The 23,932-nt window shown below is 37.6% G+C and overlaps 1 protein-coding gene across 3 annotated transcripts in view; it reads right to left on the reverse strand.

Moving 5' to 3' along the window:
* MAP3K5 (mitogen-activated protein kinase kinase kinase 5) overlaps positions 1-23,932 on the reverse strand; it is a 227,742-nt gene that overhangs the window by 103,417 nt on the left and 100,393 nt on the right. The gene's annotated exons all lie outside the window — the stretch shown is intronic.

Raw genomic sequence — 23,932 nt, forward strand, 5'->3', positions numbered from 1 at the left:
AAACAATACATTTAAAAATATTTTAACCAAAATATAGATGCAATAAATTAATAATTTATACTTTTTATGGCTTACAGCACTCCATAATAATAAGCTGGGTATTGAGGAGAAAGTCTTAAGGAAGTGGACATTCTCATGCACTGTAAAAGTACATTAGTATAGTATTTCTTGGAAGAAATTTGCCAATATCTATCAAAAATTGTAAAATATTAAAAAAAGCAATGCATACCTATTGACACAAGATTTCCATATCTATGGGTTTATACTAAGAAAAAACATTAAATATGTAATCAGAAATTTGGTTACAAGAATATTTGTTACAAAATGAAAAAGTACTTCCTAAGTTTCCCACAATATTATAAAATGGAATATGGAATAAAATGTATTCCAAATGTTGGAAAGCTATGTAACTGTTTAAATTAGAAGAATAGTCAATGTAAGGGGAAAATCTGAGTTTCCAGGTAAGATGTAATAGTCTACTTGGGAGCCATCACTCCTGCTACAACAACTAGGTGGGAAAAAGGATACACATCAAAAACATATTTTTATAGATGCTGGAGATCTATGGAAGCAACAGCACAACAAAATCACTGAGATAAAATTCCGAACAGGGAAGTGTCCTACCAAGGAGAGCTGAATTGCTTTTGTCGCAATAGGGGCATTTGCTGATTCCAACCATAATATTAAGCATAGGCTTGGCATAGGCAGAGAAACTCTACCTATTTGAAACTCTACCAGGGAAAATAGAAACAAGTGGATTTCCTGATAGTTGCATGGGCTGGCATGACAGGGTGAAACCTGGAGGAACCGCAAATGTGCAGCCAGTTTTCTCCATAGGACATTTGTTGAATGCTGGCTATATGGGCAGTTGGGGATGAGGTATGGCTGGAATGGCAGTGAAATATGAAGTCCAGCAGTACTTAGGAGTGAAGTGTTACTTGAGGGAGGAGTCTGCAATAAATAGATGGCAATCTCCTCCAAAGTCTAGATATGTATAATATAAGAGAATAAAGAGTCAAACTCAAAACCCCAAAGGGCAGTTATAAAATCTTCCACAGTATTTAAGGGATAAGAAGATAGAGCCCTGCTTGGCTCTCAATCAAAAGCTGAGGGCGGTCACATCCAGGAAGCAGGAACAAAACAGAGATAGACAGGGTCAAATAAAACTGAAACACAGGACGGAGGAGTAGAAGGACGTACTCTCACTCCCTCTTGTGAGAACACCAGAATCACAACTAGCTGCTGGACAATCATTGACAGGAAGACACTGGAACTCACCAAAAAAGGTACCTCACATCCAAAGACAAAAGAGAAGCCACAATGAGATGGTAGGAGGGGCGCAATCACAGTAAAAACAAATCCCATAACTGCTGGGTGGGTGCCTCACAGACTGGAGAACACTTATACCACAAAAGTCCACCAACTGGAGTGAAGGTTCTGAGCCCCACGTCAGGCACCCCAACCTGGGGCTCCAGCAACGGGAAGAGAAGTTCCTAGAGAATCAGACTTTGAAGGTTAGTGGGATTTGACTGCAGGACTTCGACAGGACTGGGGGAAACAGAGACTCCACTCTTGGAGGGCACACAAAAAGTAATGTGTGCATCGGGACCCAGGGGAAGGAGCAGTGACCGCAGGGGAGACTGAACCAGACCTACCTGCTAGTGTTGGAGGGTCTCCTGCAGAGGAGGGGGGTGGCTGTGGCTCACCGTGGGGAGAAGAACACTGGCAGCAGAAGTTCTGGGAAGTATTCCTTGGCGTGAGCCACCCCAGAGTGTGCCATTAGCCCCATCAAAGAGCCCAGGTAGGCTCCAGTGTTGGGTTGCCTCAGGCCAAACAACCAACAGGGAGGGAACCCAGCCCCACCCATCAGCAGTCAAGCGGATTAAAGTTTTACTGAGCTCTGGGCACCAGAGCAACCCTCAGCTCTACCCACAACCAGGCCCTCCTATCAGGAAACTTCCACAAGCCTCTTAGATAGACTCATCCACCAGAGGGCAGACAGCAGAAGCAAGAAGAACTACATTCCTGCAGCCTGTGGAACAAAAACCACATTCACAGAAAGACAGACCAGATGAAAAGGGAGAGGGCTATGTATCAGATGAATGAACAAGATAAAACCCCAGAAAAACAACCAAATGAAGTGGAGATAGGCAACCTTCCAGAAAAACAATTCAGAATAATGATAATGAAGATGATCCAGGACTTTGGAAAAAGAATGGAGGCAAAGATCGAGAAGATGCAAGAAATGTTTAACAAAGAGCTACAAAAATTAAAGAACAAACAAACAGAGATGAACAATACAATAACTGAAATGAAAAATACACTAGAAGGAATCAATAGCAGAATAACTGAGGTAGAAGAATGGATAAGTGACCTGGAAGACAGAACGGTGGAATTCACTGTTGCAGAACAGAATAAAGAAAAAGAATGAAAAGAAATGATGACAGCCTAAGAGACCTCTGGGACAACATTAAATGCAACAACATTCTCATTATAGGGGTCTCAGAAGGAGAATAGAGAGAGGAAGGACCCGAGAAAAATGTTGAAGAGATTACAGTCAAAAACTTCCCTAACATGGGAAATGAAATAACCAATTAAGTCCAGGAAGCGCAGAGAGTCCCATACAGGAAAAACCCAAAGAGAAACATGCCGAGACACATAGTAATCAAATTGGCAAAAATTAAAGACAAAGAAAAATTATTGAAACCATCAAGGGAAAAATGACAAATAACATACAAGGGAACTCCCATAAGGTTAAAGGCTGATTTCTCAGCAGAAACTCTATAAGCCAGAAGGAAGTGGCATGATATATGTAAAGTGATGAAAGGGAAGAACCTACAACCAAGATTACTATACCCAGCAAGGATCTCATTCAGATTCGATGGAGAAATCCAAAGCGTTACAGACAAGCAAAAGCTAAGAGAATTCAGCCCCACCAAATCAGCTCTACAGCAAATGCTGAAGGAACTTCTCTAACTGGGAAACACAAGAGAAGAAAAGAACCTACAAAACCAAACCCAAAACAATTTAGAAAATGGTAATAGGAATATACATATGAATAATTACCTTAAACGAGAATGGATTAAATGCTCCAACCAAAAGACACAGGCTTGCTGAATGGATACAAGAACAAGACCCATATATATGCTGTCTACAAGAGACCCACTTCAGACCTAGGGACACATTCAGACTGAAAGGGAGGGGATGGAAAAAGATATTCCATGCAAATGAAAATCCAAAGAAAGCTGGAGTAGCAATACTCGTATCAGATAAAAGAGACTTTAAAATAAAGGATGTTACAAGAGACAAGAAAGGACACTACATCATGATCAAGGGATCAATCCAAGAAGAAGATATGACAATTATAAATATATATGCACCCAACATAGGAGCACCTCAATACATAAGGCAACTGCTAACAGCTATAAAAGAGGAAATTGACAGTAACCCACTAATAGTGGGGGACTTTTAACACCTCACTTACACCAATGGACAGATCATACAAAATGAAAATAAATAAGGAAACAGAAGCTTTAAATGACACAATAAACCAGATAGATTTAATTGACATTTATAGGACATTCCATCCCAAAACAGCAGATTACACTTTCTTCTCAAGTGCACACGGAACATTCTCCAGGATAGAACACACCTTGGGTCACAAATCAAGCCTCAGTAAATTTAAGAAAATTGAAATCATATCAAGCATCTTTTCTGACCACAACACTATGAGATTAGAAATGAATTACAGGAAAAAAAAATGGGAAAAAAAAAGACATGGAGACTAAACAATACGTTGCTAAATAACCAAGAGGTGACTGAAGAAATCAAAGAGGAAATCAAAAAATACCTAGAGACAAATGACAATGAAAACATGATGATCCAAAACCTATGGGATGCAGCAAAAGCAGTTCTAAGAGGGAAGTTTATAGCTATACAAGCCTACCTCAATAAACAAGAAAAATCTCAAATAAACAATCTAACCTCACACCTAAAGAAACTAGAGAAAGAAGAACAAACAAAACCCAAAGTTAGCAGAAGGAAAGAAATCATAAAGATCAGAGCAGAAATAAATGAAAGAGAAACAAAGAAAACAATAGCAAAGATGAATAAAACTAAAAACTGGTTCTTTGATAAGATAAACAAAATTGATAAACCATTAGCCAGACTCATCAAGAAAAAGTGGGAGAGGACTCAAATCAATAAAATTAGAAATGAAAAAGGAGAAGTTACAACAGACACAGCAGAAATACAAAGCATCCTAAGACTACTATAAGCAACTCTATGCCAATAAAAAGGACAACAATAGAAGCAATGGACAAATTCATAGAAAGGTATAACCTTCCAAGACTGAACCAGGGAGAAATAGAAAATATGAACAGACCAATCACAAGTAATGAAATTGAAACTTTGGTTAAAAATCTTTCAACAACAAAAGTCCAGGACCAGATGGCTTCACAGGTGAATTCTATCAAACATTTAGAAAAGAGCTAATACCCATCCTTCTCAAATTCTTCCAAAAAAATGTGGAGGAAGGAACACTCCCAAACTCATTCTATGAGGCCACCATCACCCTGATACCAAAACAAGACAAAGTTACTACAAAAAAAGAAAATTACAGACCAATATCACTGATGAATATAGATGAAAAATCCTCAACAAAATACTAGCAAACAGAACCCAACAACACATTAAAAGGATCATACACCATGATCAATTGGGATTTATCCCAAGGATGTAAGGATTTTTCAATATACACAAATGAATCAATGTGATACACCATATTAACAAATCGAAGAATAAAAACCATATGATCATCTCAATAGATGCAGAAAAAGCTTTTGACAAAATTCAACACCCATTTTTGATAAAAACTATGCAGAAAGTGGGCATAGAGGGAACCTACCTCAACATAATACAGGTCATATATGACAAACCCACAGCAAACATCATTCTCAATGGTGAAAAACTGAAAGCATCTCCTCTAAGATCAGGAACAGGACAAGGATGTCCACTCTCACCACTATTATTCAGCATAGTTTTGGAAGTCCTAGCCACGCAATCAGAGAAGAAAAAGAAATAAAAGGAATCCAAACTGGAAAAGAAAAAGTAAAACTGTCACTGTTTGCAGATAACATGATACTATACACAGAGAATCCTAAAGATGCCACCAGAAAACTACTAGAGGTAACCAATGAATTTGATAACGTTGCAGGATACAAAATTAATGCACAGAAATCTCTTGCATTCCTATACACGAATGATGAAAAATCTGAAAGAGAAATTAAGGAAACACTCCCATGTACCACTGCAACAAAAAGGATAAAATACCTAGGAATAAACCTACCTAGGGAGACAAAAGACCTGTATGCAGAAAACTATAAACACTGATGAAAGAAATTAAAGATGATACCAACAGATAGAGAGATATACCATGTTCTTGGATTGGAACAATCAATATTGTGAAAATGACTATAGTACCCAAAGCAATCTACAGATTCAATGCAATCCCTATCAAATTACCAATGGCATTTTTTACAGAACTAGAACAAAAAAATCTTAAAATTTGTATGGAGACACAAAAGACCCCAAATAGCCAAAGCAGTCTTGAGGGAAAAAAATGGAGCTACAGGAATCAGACTCCCTGATTTCAGACTATACTACAAAGCTACAGCAATCAAGACAATATGGTACTGGCACAAAAAGAGAAACACAGATCAATGGAACAAGATAGAAAGCCCAGAGATAAACCGATGCACCTACGGTCAACTAATCTATGACAAAGGAGGCAAGGATATATAATGGAGAAAAGACAGTCTCTTCAATAAGTGGTGCTGGGAAAATTGGACAGCTTCATGTAAATGAATGAAATTAGAACACTCCCTAACATGATACACAAAAATTAACTCAAAATGGATTAGAGACCTGAATGTAAGACCAGACACTATAAAACTCTTAGAGGAAAACATAGGAAGTACACTTTTTGACATAAATCACAGCAAGATCTTTTTTGACCCACCTCCTACAGTTATGGAAATAAAAACAAAAATAAACAAATGGGACCTAATCAAACTTCAAAGCTTTTGCAGAGCAAAAGAAACCATAAACAAGATGAAAAGACAACGCTCAGAATGGGAGAAAATATTTGCAAACAAATCAATGGACAAAGGATTAATCTCCAAAATATATAAACAGCTCATGCATCTCAATATTAAGAAAACAAACAACATAGTCCAAAAATGGGCTGAAGACCTAAACAGACATTTCTCCAAAGAAGACATAGAGATGGCCAAGAAGCACATGAAAAGCTGCTCAACATCACTGATTATTAGGGAAATGCAAATCAAAACTACAATGAGGTATCACCTCACACCAGTTAGAATGGGCATCATCAGAAAATCTACAAGCAAGAAATGCTAGAGAGGGTGTGGAGAAAAGGGAACCCTCTTGCAATGTTGGTGGGAATGTAAATTGATTTGGCCTCTATGAAAAACAGTATAGAGGTTCCTTAAAAAGCTAAAAATAGAATTACCATATGATCCAGCAATCCCACTACTGGGCACATACCCAGAGAAAACCATAATTGAAAAAGACACATGCACCCCAATGTTCATTGCAGCACTATTTACAATAGCCAGGAAGCAACCTAAATGCCCATCGGCTGACAAATGGATAAAGAAGATGTGGTACATATATACAATGGAATATTACTCAGCCATAAAAAGGAACGAAATTGGGTCATTTATTGAGAAGTGGATAGATCTAGAGACTCATTCAGAGTGAAGTATGTCAGAAAGAGAAAAACAAATATCGTATATTAACACATATATGTGGAACCTAGAAAAATGGTACAGATGAAGCGGTTTGCAGGGCAGAAATAGAGACACAGATGTAGAGAACAAACATATGGACACCAAGGGCGGAAAGCGGGAGTGGGGTGGGGTGGTGGTGGGTTGAGTTTGGAGATTATGACTGACATGTATACACTGATGTTTATAAAATCGATGACTAATAAGAACCTGCTGTATAAAAAATAAATTAAATTAAATTTTTTAAAAAATAAATAAAGTAATTAAAAAAAAAACCTGAAGCCCAGACCAACTCAACTCAGTTGTGGTTTTTGAGGTAATCAGCTTCTCACCCTGCCTGGCTAACAGAGGAAAGTAAGAGCCTTCTATGAGAGAAGATAAAATCATCCTCAGTCTCAATAATTCTTAAATACAAAATATATGGCAGACATTAAACAATTATGAGACATGCAAAGAGTCAGGAAAATGTGACCAATAAACAAAAGAGCAAAACAGACAAGAGGACCAGCCTCACAGATAATTCAGATGTTGGAGTTTGTAGACAAGGACTTTAAATAATTACTACAAATATGGTGAAGAAAATCAAGAAAAAAATGGACAAATGAATAAAAGAGAAACAATTTCAACAGAGAGTTGAAATCTAAGAAAAGAGAATCAAATAAGGTAGAACTAAAAAATACAATGCCTGAAAATAAGAATTCATTGTATGTGTTTAATAGCAGACTAGATGCAGCAGAAGATAGATTTGGTGAAATAAAAAAAACAGGTCAATAAAAAATATCAAAACTGAAGCAGGGAGTGAAAAAGATAGGGGAATAAACAAAACAGAGCATAAGAGACATGTTAGATATAGTTAAATGGTCTAACATATGTATCACTGTAGCCCCAGGAAGAGGAAAGAGAGAATACAGAACACAAGAAATATTTGAAGACATAAGGCCAAAAATATCCCAAACTGTTGAAAACATTAACCCACAGATCCAAAAAGCTCAGCAAACTTCAAGCACGATTACATAATAAGCACAGCCTAAATGTCGAAACCAAAGACACAGAGGAAAATCTTAAAATCAGCCAGAAAGAGATATATTACTTTCCAAGGAGTAATACAATTGAGAGCTGACTTTGCAATACAAACTATGGAAGCCAAAAGATAATGTAACAACATCTTTAGAGTGATAAAAGGAAAAAGAAAAGGTGTAAGAAAGATGTGTTCATACAAACAAAAACTGGCAGAATTGGTTGCCAGCAGATCCTCATTACAGAAAATACTAAACGTATTTAGGCTGAAGTGTGATTCCAGTTGGAAGCACTGAACTGCAGGAAGAGCATCAGAAAGGGTAAATATTTGACTATATATAAAAGATATTAACTAAACTATTAAATATTTACACTGCTCTAAGTTTCTTTCCTTGTTCAGGAAGTGGTAAAGTACAAATTTAAGGTAGACTGTAAAAGCCAAGGATGTGGATTGTCACCTCTAGGGAACTACTAAAAGCATAAAATAAAAAGTATTACTGAAGTGTTAATAGATGATAAAATGTAATACTAAGTTAATCGAAAAAATGGAGGGAATGGAGGATTAATGGAACAAAGAAGATATGAAATAAATAGAAAATAAATAGCAGGATGGTAAGACATAAGCACAACTACCAGTTACCACATTAAATGTAAATGACCTAAACACTCCAAATAAAAAAGACTTCTCAAATTTGATTTAAGAACAACAGCGAAAAAAGAAAAAGAAAAAAGAAAGAAACAACTATAATGCATTTAAAAGAGACACACTTTAAATATAAGGATACAGTTAGGTTGAAAGTAAAATGATGCATAAAGATGTATCTCTCAACTACTAACCAAAAGAAATCTGTTGTGATTAGATATTAGTATCAGACGAAACTAACTTTAAGGCAAAAATTATTGCAAGATATAAGGAGGAACATTTCATAATGATTAAAGGGTAAGTTCAACAGGAAGATTTATAATCCTAAACACACTTGTTAACATGGCTTCAAAATACATAAAGCAAAAACTGACAAAACTAAAAAATAGACAAATCTACATTCATAGTGGGAGATCTCAAAACACCTCTCTCAGTGATGCTCAAACAGGCAGACAAAAAATATCAGTGAAGATACGGAAGATTTGAATAACATGATTAATCAAGTTAACCTACCTGACTTATGTGGAACACTACACCCAACAACAGTGGACTATATCCTGGGCTGTAAAGGCACCTCTCATAGAAATAGAATTAAACTAGAGAACAAGAAAGAAAGATATGTTTGTAAATTGGGCACTTACTTCTGAAGAACCCAGGGGTCTAAAAAGTCACACTGAAAGTTAAAAGGTATTTGAGCTGAACAATACTGAAAGATCAATACATGAAAACTTCTGGGATGCAGAACAATTTTTATCTTTAAATGCATATGCTGGGAAGGGAGCAAGGTTGAAAAATCAATGCTCTAAGCTTCCATCTAGAAATATAACAGCATATATTCCCACACAAAGTGGAAGGAGGGTATAATAAAGGAAAGAACAGAAATCAATGAAGTAGAAAATAGATGTGCAATAAAGAAAATCAACAGTGCCAAAAGTTGGTTCTAGGAGAAGATAAATAAAATTGATAAACTCCTAGGTAGACTGCTCATAAGAGAGAGAAAGAGAATACAAATTACTGTTATTCAAAAGTATCAGAAATGAAAAGGGGGACATTAGTATAGGTCCTACTAGCATTAAAAAGAAACTAAAAGTATATTTGGAATAACCTTATCCCAATAAATACAACTTAGGTGAACTGGAAAATTTTCTTGAAAATCACAGATTAGCATGACACAAGAAAAAGAAAGGAAACTGAATAGTTCTATATCTATTACAGAATTTATAGCAATCTGAAATTATTCTTTTTATCATCTGTCTCCCACTATAGAATGTATATTCTCTGAGAGCAGGGACCTTGTCAGTCTTGTTGAGTACTAAATCTCCAGTGCCTGACCCATCAGGATGCCTGACTCATTGCAGGTGGTAACAAAATACTTGCTGAATGAAGAAAAACTGCATCCACTTCTTACCAAGAGCCAGGCTGAGACAAGTGATAAATACAGCAGGTCATATAAAATTCAAATAATCTATTCACTTCCCTAGTAATCTAAATCCTGACCTTGATAAGACCATAAGACCAGAAAGCTACATCCTTGGACCACATTACTAAATTGCGTACCATCTTCACCACATTACGTTTTAATATTATTGGAATTCACTATTTAATAAAAATATTGAAGACATTGTTTATATAGTTTTCATTGCTGCCTACTTAGAGTCTTACATGAGAAACTCCTTTAATTTATTGCTAGGGAGAGTAGTCTCCTCTGAAGAAGTGGCATATGATTCACTTTTCATGCTGTTACTTAAAAGCTTATTTTAAAGAGCATGTTGATCCTTATCACTGGAGTATCTGTGTTCCCCGGTGCTAACTTTCCATATATATTTTATCATTTCCCTGTTTTTTTTGTTTTTTTGTTTTGTTTATTTGGTGTACGCAGGCCTCTCACTGTTGTGGCCTCTCCCGTTGCGGAGCACAGGCTCCGGACGCACAGGCTCAGCGGCCATGGCTCACGGGCCCAGCTGCTCTGCAGCATGTGGGATCCTCCCAGACCGGGGCACGAACTCGTGTCCCCTGCATCGGCAGGCAGACTCTCAACCACGGCGCCACCAGGAAAGCCCTCACTGTTTTTTTTTAAATTCAAACTTGATAAAAATAAATATAGATGCTAAAATAATGAAACCATCCATTTCGACTGAAGATGATAAATTAGTCATTTTAGGGTAAATGTGCTGAGTATCAACAGCAAATCCCAGTGGCTTGCAAGTTTCTGTATCAGCTGGCTCAGCTCTGCCTGACATTGTTCTCCCTCTGGGACCCAGCCTAAAGGAGGGGCTTTCCCCAGAAAATGGCTAAGGAAAAGTATACCTGACATAGCCGCGACATAGCTTTTAAAGCTTCTGCTGATAAAGAGTATCAACCAACACACATACCCGAACCTCGTGTCATGGGGTGGGAATATATCATCTTCCTATGAACAGGGACAGTGTATTTCTAACAATAATACAATATAGCCCTGATGATATTCTCTACCACAGGAAGCTGTGGGTACCACCAGATAGTAAAAGAAACAATAACAATAGCTACCTATCATGACTGGGCACCTACTGGGTACAGGCATTGTACTTGACACTTCGAGCATAATATTTCTAATTCTGACAACTCTTTAAGGTATGAAGGATTCTCTCAAGTTTACTAATCAGAACACTGAAGCATGGAAATAGTCAGTCACGCAATTTAAAAGTGGTTGAGCAGGAACTTTACCCAGTTCTGCTGGATTCCAAACCTGAGCCCTCTTCTCTGTATGACTCTGCTTATCCTTTGGTGTGTGTTTTAAAAAAATTTTTTTTAGTCCTTTTTCATTACCTCTGCTTTTGTTTTTGCTTTTTAGTAAAAGGGAGTTGGGTGAAATAGGAAGAATAATAATGAGAAATAAAAATAGAACTGCTTTTATATGAAGGATGAAGCTTGGATTCTATATACTACAGAAACAGGTATTGATATATTCTTGGAAAGAATGGTGTTTGTCATAAAAAATATTTGATCAATCTTATTAGACTATAGACTAATATTTTTAAAAGACTGATATGGCAATACTGCTGGATGTGCCCATAAAAATGCACCAAAGACATTTCATGTCATTGAAAACTTTACAGTTTAACTAGCAAGAGGATAAATGAACATGAACAATATGTTAGTTCTTACATAAAGAAATCTATAAACAGTGATTACTAGTAGAAAACTATCTATAAAAATAGAGAAGTAAAATGATTAGAGGTAAGTGAAGCTAAATTAAGACTTCATGAAGGAAACAAATCTTAAGGATGGAACCAGGCATCTTAAGAAAATTCTAGTGAGTATATTTGAGTAACTGTATGAAGTTATTTCCACTATTGTTGATTTTTTTCTATTTTAGTACTAAATATTTGTTGAAAGAGGATAAATAATTTGTATTCTTCAACTCATTATTACATTGAAGAGTTGCAAAGTTTTTGTTCAAGTTTTCAAAGCAACAGGTTTTTGTTCAAGGGCTGCCTTATATCAGCACTGTATTTGTCACCTGATTGTAAGCTAGCTCTAAAAGAGCTAAGTACTTGATAATGGAGTGATGAGCTCTTTATAATAAAGACATAGCTCACTTTTTGCATCTGTACTGAGGTGTTCAACAAAGTCAAGAATAAAGAAAATATTCTTGAATCAATTGTTTCGAGCTAAAGAGCATCTACTTTCCATCAAAGAAAAAACTGAGCTCAACTCAAGCTCCTTCTATTTAGCTGTCATTTTCCTTCTTTGTGATACAACAGCTGTGATTCTTTCTGTGAGACATACAAGTAATTAAATTAGAATTTCACAGTGCCTTACATCTCCAGGGATATTTCTGAACTTATCACTCATAAAATAACTTAGAGGTAAAGCAAGACAGCATGGGATGAAAACTAGTGCCAAATCACTCTGTTGATCTGATCTGGAGATGGGGGAGAAACCCTCTCCAATTCAAACTACTTATTTGTATATGATCTTTATTATTAAAGAAAAGTCAGGATGAAAGATCTAAAAACTCAAAATTCTAACTACCTTCTTTCAGTCCTTTCACTATTTGCATATTTTTTCCAAAAAAAGAGAATCATGCTATTTTAATAATCTGTTTTTAATTTTCACATGATATCATGAAGCATGTTACTATTAAATATTTGTTTAAAACCACAATTTTCTGGACTTCCCTGGTGGGCCAGTGGTAAAGAATCCACCTTCCAATGAGGCGACACAGGTTCGATCCCTGGTTGGGGAACTAAGATCCCTCATGCCGTGGGACAACTAAGCCTGAGTGCCACAACTACTGAGCTCGCGTGCCTCAACTAGAGCCCGTGTGCCACAAACTACAAAGCCCATGTGCCCTGGAGCCCGGAGGCCACAACTAGAGAGAGGGCCTGAGTGCCACAACAAAGAGCCCACGTGCCGCAATTGAGACCCGACACAGCCAAAAAAAATTTTTTTAAAAAGAAGAAAGAAATTCACAAAACCCGAATTTTCTTCTGGGCATATACTCAAAAGAATTGAACGCAGAGGACTCAAACAGGTATTCGTACACCCATGTTCATAGCAGCATTTATTCACAAGAGCCAAAAGGTGGAAACAAACCCAAGTGTCCACTGACAGGTGACTGGATAAACACCATGTGGTATATACATTAAATGGAATATTATTCAGCCTTTAAAAAGGAAATTCAGACACATGTTACAACATGGTGAACCTTGAGAACATCATGCTAAGTGAAATAAGCCATTCACTAAAAAGACAAATACTGTATGATTCCACTTATATGAGATACCTAGAGTAGTCAAACTCAGAGAGACAGAAAGAAGAATGGTGTTTGCCAGGAGCTGGGGGGAGGGGAGAATCGAAAGCTGTTTAATGGGTACAGACTTCAAGTTTTGCAAGTTGAGAAGGCTGTGGGTGAGCAGTGGTGATGAGAGCACAGCAGTGTGAATGTACTTAATGCCACTGAATCATACGCTTAAAATGGTCAAAATGATAAGTTTTATTTATGTATATTTTTACCACCAACACACACAACTTTGAACGAATGATATTCCATCACTCGGGGATGTTATCCTTCCATTTAACATTTTCCCTACTGTTGGACATTTAGGTTTCTTCCAATTTTTCGTGACCATACAATTCAGTGTAGGAACATTGTAAACACATCTTTGCTCCCGTATCTGCTATTTTTTTAGGATAGTTTACGAAGTACATAACTGGATTAAAGAACATGAATTATTTCAAGGCTCTTGATACATAATGCCAAACTGCGTTCCAGAAAGTTCTTACCAATTCACATTCCCAAGAGCAGTATAGGAGAGAGACTTCTATATCGCACCCATGCCAAATTAAAGTATTTTCGTCTCTTTTCATTCTTGCTAATTGATAACAAGAAAGCATAGCTCGGGATTTTAATGGGCACTTACTTGATTGCTCCTGAGAGAGAAGAGTTCTCATACGTTTATGACCAATCTAAACTCATCTTTCCAATAACTGCCAATTCCCTCAAATTAAAATGCAAAACTCATATTCTAAGAAGGCTGGGAAGATGGGAGGAGACAGATTCGGGAAAGCTCTGAAGGGGAGGTAGGGCCAGGGGTTTAAACTTATTCTTTAAAGATATGAAGAGCAGTAAAGGTTTAGGAAGAAGGGACTGACAGCAAAATACAGGGAAAGTCTAAACATTTAATAAAAAAGGAACAGTCATATTATCAATTATGGTTAATCTATTCAATAAAATGGATCCACTAAGCAAAATTTCCAGGGACAAAGAACTCTGTATAGTTGAAAAACTCCCCAAGCAATTCTGATATCCAGCCAGGCCTGGAAACAATTGCTTTGGTTCACTAAGTGAAATCACCCCTATTCTTCCAAATGCTCCTTCCTTTTCATCCTAATGCCTGGCAAACATCTAGTTCTCTCACTCATCCCTCTGACGACTGGGTTACAGAAAGCAAGCCTTAGTTTCTCTCCTTAGGTGCATAATGCTCATTAGCCACAATTAGAAAACCTCCACAGTGACTTATTAAATATGACCATTCTTGGACTTCGACTTGATCATGCCACAACAGAGCTTCACGCAATCTGTCATCTGTTGAATCCCATATTAAATCAAGGTCAAGGCATGAGAGCAATGCACCAGGGCACTTGTTTACAGAGCAATCATGGACACACTCTATGTTTTACCCAAGTCTCCAGGTCATCCTGGAATTGCTGGTCCCTTAAGAGCCATCTACATCTGGACACCAATGAGCTGGGTGTCACGCTGAGTTACGAAGAACTCTTCAGGTTTTGTGCTCTAAGGATAAAAATCATCCAAAATTTGGAAACTCACTTATAGAGACAACCAAGGACTAAACAAAAATGTCAGTGAAATAATGGTGAGATAAAACTCTGGGAGGGGGGAAGAGGGTGGTAGAAATAGAGATAACACAGAGAAAGATATCTCAAAGCCAAGAAAAAAAAAGGGGGGGCTAATCTGGCAAATGGAAAATTGACATTTGTCTTTATTTGTATGTCAATTGGTTTGTTACATAACTCTTCCAAAGTAAAGCCAACCCCATTAATCATGTAAAAACTAAACAGTTACTAGGCACGCAATACTGTTTGAATAGCACTGTCACTGACGTAAAAGAAAATTAGTTGATAAGGCAAAGCTGTCTGTTCTTTCCCAAGTTACTATGGAAAAATGAACGTGTTAATGCTAAAAACAGACTTAATGCTTTTAATTTCCTGGCTATGGATCTTTTTTGGCATTACAACAGGGAGACATGATTATGCTAATACAGTATAGGCACCTAATTCCCTTTCAAAATTCTGAAAATGACTTCCTATCTCCTCTCAAGAATACCATGATCTCTAAAACCAAATATGATTTCAAGCAATCAGTGCCTATCCCAGTGACCCCATGACAGCTGTGGTACTGATATATGAAATTCTAGCAAGTCCTATGTACAAAGTATACAGACTCTCTTTTCCCTCATTAGTTAAAATGTTCAACTAGATCCAGAAATAAGAGAAAGGAAACTCAGGCATATTTTGGGAAAAAGGAATCTAATCAATATCCATTAATCTAGTCAATGTCCAGTTTGAACATGGATAAATATAACATTATATAAAGAAATACAAAATATTTTCTCATATTATATACTAAGGATATAACTCTAAGGGCCTACTAAATTCCAGGACTTGAACATATGTTGCTTCATTTAATCTCTCAAACAGAGCATCTATTCCTCCTAAAGTGATGAGTTTAAACCATTTGTAATAATGCCATCTTCCTTGCTAGTGACTTGTGTAGTGCTGCGGTGATGATGAAATACTAGAAGCATAAAGAAATGTAAGGAAAGTGTGGGGTAGATTTTTATGAGTGTTTTCTTAGTCCTAAGGAAAAGATACAAAAAGTGATGGCCTCCTTTTCTCCCGTCTCAGACCTGGCATAGCTAAGTTAGATTGATACCGGAAATGGCCACAGCCCCTTGCAACTCTAAGAAGGCCAGACTGAGGGCAGAGCCACCCATAGCAATAACAAGGAAACAGACTTAGCTGACATTTTTAAGCTGCCGACTCAACTTAACCAGACCCAGCCCTATTTCTGGACTTCATGTTTTAGAAATTACATTTTCTTATTGCTTAAGCCCATTGGAGTAAGGTATTCGGCTACTTTTAGGATGCTAAGAACATTTCTAATTCATCTAGGTAGGTATTATTCTTATTTTTCAAATAAGAAAACTGAATTTCCTAAAGGTTAAGTAATTTGCCTAAGATCACACTGCTTCCAAGTACTGAGTCAAGATTTATTTCATGCCCGTCTCCCAAAAGTCCAGGCCTCCTCAACAAAACAGTACAGATATTCCTAGGAATGTTTGTTCCTAGAAATTCCAGGAAAATGAGCCTAGGATGTAGTAAAAACAACACTGGATCTGAAAAAATTGTACTTGAAATTTTATTAATCACAAAACATCAAGAAATTCACTTGAGTTCTTTGAGTTTCACTTGCCTTAGCTGTAAAATGGAAAGAAAAATGTCAGCCTTGCCTACTTTACAAGGTGTGTTAAGCCTCCAAGTGGTTAATAACATATACAAAAACCTTATGTGAACTCTAATGTTTAAGGGATTGATTATTATTTCTACGTATTCAACAAATACTGCATATATCAAAATGTTCTCAGTAAGTCATTCTACATATGAATTCAGCATAACTACTTTGTGGTTATTTCTCTTTCAGATTAGGTTAAAAAAGAAGTTGTAGAGATAATCTTGGCAATGAACCTTCCATGACCTCCAAGTCATGGTCCATAACACTGCCTTGGGTCATTCCATTTCAGTCTGTCACTTCAGAAGCTCTGTGGGTTTTGTTTCTTGCGTTTTTTTAGGATGTAAATCTAGGCTCTTGGGTCACAATATTTCCTTTGAAAGCTGGCTATCCTCCCAGCTTCACTCTCTTGCCTTGCTCTTTTTTTTTTTTTGGCTGCAACTTGCAGCATGTGGGATCTTGGTTCCCCTACAGGGGCTCGAACCCACGCCCCCTGCAGTGGAAGCTGAGTCCTAACCACCGGACCACCAGGAAAGTCCCGACCTTGCTCTTGATTCTATAGTAGCCCCAAACATCCTCAAACCAGCACTTGTGACGGGTACCATTGCTGCTTTCTTTAACTTATATTTAACTTTATATTGACAAGCCATGATAAAAAAGCTACAACCGTTTAATAACTAAAAGTCAAACTCAGTTTAGTTACCTGAAGATCAAAAAGGTATTTTTCATACCTTAACCTGGATTCTAAAAACTTACATACAGGGCTTCCCTGGTGGCGCAGTGGTTGAGAGTCCGCCTGCCGATGCAGGGGACGCGGGTTCGTGCCCAGGTCCAGGAAGATCCCACATGCCGCGGGGCGGCTGGGCCCGTGAGCCATGGCCGCTGAGCCTGCGCGTCCGGAGCCTGTGCTCCGCAACGGGATAGGCCACAGTGGTGAAAGGCCCGCATACCACAAACACACACACACACACACACACACACACACACACAAACCCCCAAAACTTACATACAGAAAAAAATTAGCATTATTTTAGCCATCCGCAAGAGCTTCAGTGACCAAAAATAACTAAGGAAGTGACAATGAAAAACATCAAATGTTAGAAAACTACTCTTTTTTTATACTTAAATCAGCAGGATGTGTTCCTTTAAACCACTCACCCTCTGTCCCAGATAAGCTTCAACAAGTAAAGTTTGTTCTACAACATATTACTATTCTCCAAACTTAAAAAAAATCTAAGCCAGAAACTTTTTTCGTATTTTTGCATTCTGAATCCCAAGTAAACCTCTCAGAAAATAGACCTGCATTAGAAGACCTCCCTAGAAGTAAAAAAGTGCCCTGATAATAGTACTCATATCAAACACAATGAATGCTCAGAGGAGTGTCAAGCTTTCTCCCTGTGGTGTAAGTCAGGAACAGTAAACTCATTAAAGATGTTAAAAAGGGAAATTTCAGGACTTTCTTTGTGGCGCAGTGGTTGGGGGTCTGCCTGCCAGTGCAGGGGACACGGGTTCCAGCCCTGGTCTGGGAAGATCCCATGTGCCGTGGAGAAACTAAGCCCGTGCACCACAACTGCCGAGCCTGCACTCTAGAGCCCACGAGCCACAACTACTGAGCCCACGCACCACATCTGCTGAGGCCTGCGCGCTCTAGAGCCCGTGCTCCATGACAAGAGAAGCCACCGCAGCGGGAAGCCCGCGCACCACAATGAAGAGTAGCCCCCGCTTGCCGCAACTAGAGAAAGCCCGCACTCAGCAATGAAGACCCAACACTGCCAAAAATAATAAATAAATTAAAATAAAATAAATTAAAAAACAAAAGAAGGGAAATTTCAAGAAAGAGTTCTATGTGCCATTGTAATCCCAACTGCTTGGGGCTCTTTTTCTATTGAGTTGAAGCTCTTATCCTAAACTTCCCATGCTCAGTAGATGACTGTCCATTCAAGCCAACAGAAAATGATTCAGGCTATGGAAACTGTCCATGGAAAGAAGCTTTAGGGACTGACTGCCTGCCACTCACTCCTTATCCCATCGTGGCACTTGATGAGTGAAAGCTCAGAGGATTATGGGTTAAAAAAGGTCAGTTGCAACAACTCTCTGGGACTCAGGAAATGCATAATCCTGGGTAAGTCTGGCCAGATGCCTAATATCCTTGGTAATGCCCTCTTAGGTCAGCACCTTGACAACGTGCTTTTACTTCTCAGTTCTAACAGAAAGGGAGGTTACAGATGATGCCAACACACCAACACGAATGAGTGTGTTTGCAGGACTGTGGGAGTTGGATTGAAACACTAAGAAATACTGAAGTGGCTTTACAAGTGTGAGGGCATGAAAAAACACCCATTTTAAAATAGGGGGGAATTGTTCTTAACGACCTGTAGGACAAATGGATATAATGATAATAATGGCAGGTTATAGACAGATAATCTACAGTAGAAGTGACATTCTTATATTACTCGATAAATCAGTGAGTGACACACCCAGGTCAACTCCTAAGGCTCTTCCCATGAAAAAGCTTTGATTTCTAACTGCTTTCCCTGTTCTTACTAGAAAATTAATGAGGGCTTCCCTGGTGGCGCAGTGGTTGAGAGTCTGCCTGCCAATGCAGGGGACACAGGTTTGAGCCCTGGTCCAGGAGGATCCCGCGTGCTGCAGAGTAGCTGAGCCCGTGTGCCACAACCACTGAGCCTGTGCTCTAGAACCCGTGTGCCACAACTACTGAGCCCACGTGCCTAGAGCCCGGCTCTGTGGCAAGAGAGGCCACCACAATGAGACGCCCGCACACCGCAGTGGGGGGTGGCCCCCCGCTCACCGGAACTAGATAAAGCCCGCGCAACAACGAAGACCCAACACAGCCAAAAATAAATAAATAAAATAAATTTTTTAAAAGAAAATTAATGAATAGCTTAAAATGAAATCATAAAAAACTGACATCTTCAATTTGACCTGAAAACTTTTTTTTTTTTTTGCGGTACGCGGACCTCTCACTGCTGCGGCCTCTCCCGTTGCGGAGCACAGGCTCCAGACGCGCAGGCCCAGCGGCCACGGCCCACGGGATCCTCCCGGACCGGGGCACGAACCCGTGTCCCCTGCATCGGCAGGCCGACTCTCAACCACTGCGCCACCAGGGAAGCCCCACAAAGATCTTTTGAGAGACAGTTAATGTAGTTAATGTTCCTCAGCTAAATGGGAACCATTGAAAAGGAGCCAGAATTGGGAAGTCTAGAAAGTTAAAACAAAAACACAACCAAAAAAAAAAAAACTTGTGCTCCTTTATTGAACTTTATGTGACCTTGAAAGCTCTCAGTAGTCTAAATTGTTTGGTTTTTCAAATGGGGAAACACTTCTATTTTATTCCTGTGCACGATGCACATTAACTTCATAAGATGTTTTCCATTTGAATCTGCTGACCATGAAAATCAGGCTTTTAAAGATTACCTACGCATTTCATTATCACTGCCAAATCAAAGCATTTATACCAGCACAGTGCTTCCAAATATCAGATTCTAATTCTCCTACAATTAAGAATCTTCTAAAAGTGGAAATCTTCTGGTAATAGAAAGGTTGCATAGTTACATTTCTCTTTTATAACATCAGGGAAAAAATCGGTTAAGAGAAACGGTAAAACTCTCTGAATTGCAGTAACAATTTATAATACAAACTTAAAAGTCCAAACCAAAGCCGTCAATGAAAATCTAGGAAGTTTTCCTCCCTTATTATAACTTATTATCCCAATTTCAGGCCACCATTAAACTGCTAAGGTGATACAAGATTTTGAAACGTTAAGATTTCTGTTTCACAATTTTAAAAAAGTTATGCTATCATTGAGGAACACCTGAACTAAGTCAACCTCCTTTTTTTTTTTAAAATTGAAGTATAGTTGATTTACAATGTTGTGTTAATTTCTGCTGTGCAGAAAAGTGATTGTTATACATGTATATATATGTTCTTTTTTATATTCTTTTCCATTATGATTTATCATACGATATTGAATATAGTTCCCTGTGCTACACAGTAGGACCTTGTTGTTTATCCATTCCATATATAATTACATCTGCTAACCCCAAACTCCAAATCCATCCCTTCCCCAACCCCCTCTCCCTTGGCAACCACAAGTCAGTTCTCTACATCTGTGAGTCAGTTTCTGTTTTGTAGATGGGTTCCTGTGTGTCATGCTTTACATTCCACATATAAATGATATCATGTGGTGTTTGTCTCTTTCTGTAAGTCAACCTCTAATATTTTTTTTAAATCAGGCACTCTTTGGGGAACGTTTTAGAAATACTAAAAAGTACAGAAGGATAATATAAGCAACACTTCCCACTGACATACCCACCACTCGACTTAAGAAATAAAATGTTTTAAATATTCTTGCAGCTGCGTGTGAAGCATTTCATGATACCTTTTTACTCCTTCCCCACTGGTAACTATTCTACTGAATTGGGAATTTATGATGTACATTCATGCGTCTCTACTTTTACTAGATGTGTATGACTGTTTTTAAAGTTTCTATAGACGAAATCATACTCTATGTATCCTGCCATTTGGTTATTTTGCTCAACTCTTTTAAGATTCTTTTTTTTTATGTTTTAACTTTTATGTAGAGAAACTTCAAGAATCTCTCTAGGGTATAAACTAGGAGTAGATCTGCTGGACCTAGGGAAGGCTAACTGTCAACTTTCCTTGATAATACCAAAATCTTTAAGTAGTCGTAAGATTTTCTGCCACAACCAGCAGTGGACTAGGACTCCCATTTCTCAAACATCTTTGCCAACAACTGACAATGTCAAATTCATAAATTTTTGTTAATCTTCATAGTGTAAAATGGTATGTCTGTTTTAGCTTGTAGGTACAGCATTTTTCGTATTTTTTAAAAAATATGTTTGTTGGCCATTTGTGATTCCTCTTTTGTGAGTGATCTGTTCTTCTCCTATGCCCATTTTTAATCTTTTTTCTTTCTTTCTTAAGTATTTTTAGGAGTTATTTATATGTATTGAATATAAATCCCATATTGGTTACATGCATTGCTCTCTGCCTGTGGTTTATTTTTTTACTTTGTTGATGATATCTTCTCTATGTATTCATAAATATTTTTACCATTTCCAGCGCTCTACATGCCTTCTAACAGATCCATGTTTCCATCTGGTATCACTTCCCTTCAACCTAAAGATTTTCCTTTAACATTTTTTGTAGTAAAGGTCTGCTGGCAACAAATTATCTCAGTTTTTATTTATCAAGAAATATCCTTATTTCACTTTTGAAAGACATTATCACTGGGTAGAGAATTCTTGGTTGACTGTTTTCTGCTTTAAGTACTTTAAAGATGTTATTCCATTGTCTTTGGCTTCCTTCTGATTAAAAGTCAGAACTCACTCTTTCCCTTGAATATAATGTATCTTTTTTCCTGGCTGCATTTATGATATGTTCTTTAGTTTTGTTTTACGGGAATTTGACTATGAGGTGCTGAGGAATGGTCTTCTTTGTATTTACCCTGCTTGGGTTTTTGCTGAGCCTCCTAGATCTGTGGGCTGTTTTTGTTTGTTTGTTTGTTTGCTTGATCAGATTTGGTTAATATTTAGTCACTAATTATTCAAATATTTTTCCTGATATATCACCTCTCTTCTCTACTTCTCAGACTCCAATAATGTATGTTAGAATGCTCAATGCTATTCCACAGGTCACTGAGACCATTAATTTATTTCTCAATCTTTTTCTTTTCTCTGTTTCAGTTTGAATGATTTCTAATCACCTGTTTTCAAGTTTATTGATCCTTTCTTGTATTGTGTCCTATTTATTAATCCCATTGGATGGAATTTTGACTTTGAATACTATATTTTCAGTTCTAGAATTTCCATTTGGTTCTTCTCCAGTTTACATTTATCTCCTATAATTCTTCATATTTTCACCCATAATATCCATCTTTTTCAGTAGTCTCGTCAACATATTTATCATTGTTATTTTAATATCCGTCTCTGCTAATTCCAAAATCTTTGTTGTCTGTGGGTCTACTTCTATTGACCGATTTTTTTTTTTTTTACTATGGATCATACTTTCCTATCTCTTCACAAATCTAGTAGCTTCTGATGGTGTAGTAGACACTTTGGATGATATGTTGTAGAGAGTTTGGATTCTGTTATCTTCCTCTTAAGAGTGTGGAATTTTGTTCCAACACACAAATAAATCACTGGCAGTTCACCTTGTTCATGTGGAGTCTTGGTTTTAGGTTTTATTAGGGTGGCTCTGTTTTGGTTTTCCTCTTAATTTTCCTTAGTCCTGGGATGTAGTTTTTTTATTCTGAAGCCTTGGACCTTCTGGAGTTTCAGTGGAAAGCTCAAACTGTTTACCCAAGCCCCTCTGACTTGGTGAGGTTCAAACTCCAAACTCTGTCTCTTCTGCATTACACAACTGCTGAAATCTCTGTTCAGCTCCAGCCTTCTGGCTGCTATTTTCTGCTGGACTCCTTTGAGTTTTACCCCACATGTGCACATGTCAGGGGTCAGCCAAGAATGGAAGGGCAGTTTATACTTATATTTTGGGCTCTCTCTGTGGCTCCTTCATTTAGGGGGTCTATCACTCAATTTCCAGGCACTCTGGCAGCCTCAGACTAACTCCTCCAACCAGTGAAACTATGATTTTCATCTTAAGTTCTAACCGCCCTGTGCCTGCAGATCAGAGAGCTCCCCCAAAGGAAAAAGCATTTAAAAATGGATCTTATCTAATGTGGTACCCTTCATCTAAAGATCTAAAACTCTTCAGTTTCTTACTATCTTTAGTCACTCTTCGGTGCTCTCAAACTTTTTTTTTAAGTGTTTTTCCAATGTTTATAATTGTTATTGGCAGGACGATCAGTGCGATAGAACCTACTCTTTCCAAAAGACAGAACCTTGATGAGCAGATGCAAATTTTAGTGGACTCTAGTTTTCCCAATCTTTTATGGTTTATGGTATTAAAAATACCTTGTTTAAGAAATTCTTTCTTACCCCAAAGTCATAAATTCAGTTTGTATATTTTATTCTAAAAATATTTTTTCTAAAGGTTTTTTTTTTTTAATTTTGATCTTTAATTCACTTGGATTTTATTTTCTGTGCATGGGTTAGACTAGGGATTCGTTTTTATTTTACAAGCAGATAAACAAATTTTCCCAGTACCATTCCTGAAGAGTGTATTCTTTCCACTCTGGCTCATGAAGCATACCACGTCATAAATCTAGTCTCAAATCTATACATCTCAGTCTGTTCCAGCCTCTCTCTTCGGTTCCAGTGTTTTATTTGTCTATGCTTGCACTCATACTGCAACATCTTAATTATTACATTGTTATAGTATGTCTTGTTATCTGGGAGAGCAAGTCCCTCCACCTTGTTCTCCAAAATTGCTTTGCTCATTCTTGGCCCTTTAGTTTTTCAAATAAATTTTAGAATCAATTTGTTGAATTACATGAAAAGCCCTGCTGTG

Source organism: Mesoplodon bidens (genome assembly GCF_964165515.1).
Source record: "Mesoplodon bidens genome assembly, chromosome: 12".
NCBI lineage: Eukaryota > Metazoa > Chordata > Mammalia > Artiodactyla > Ziphiidae > Mesoplodon > Mesoplodon bidens.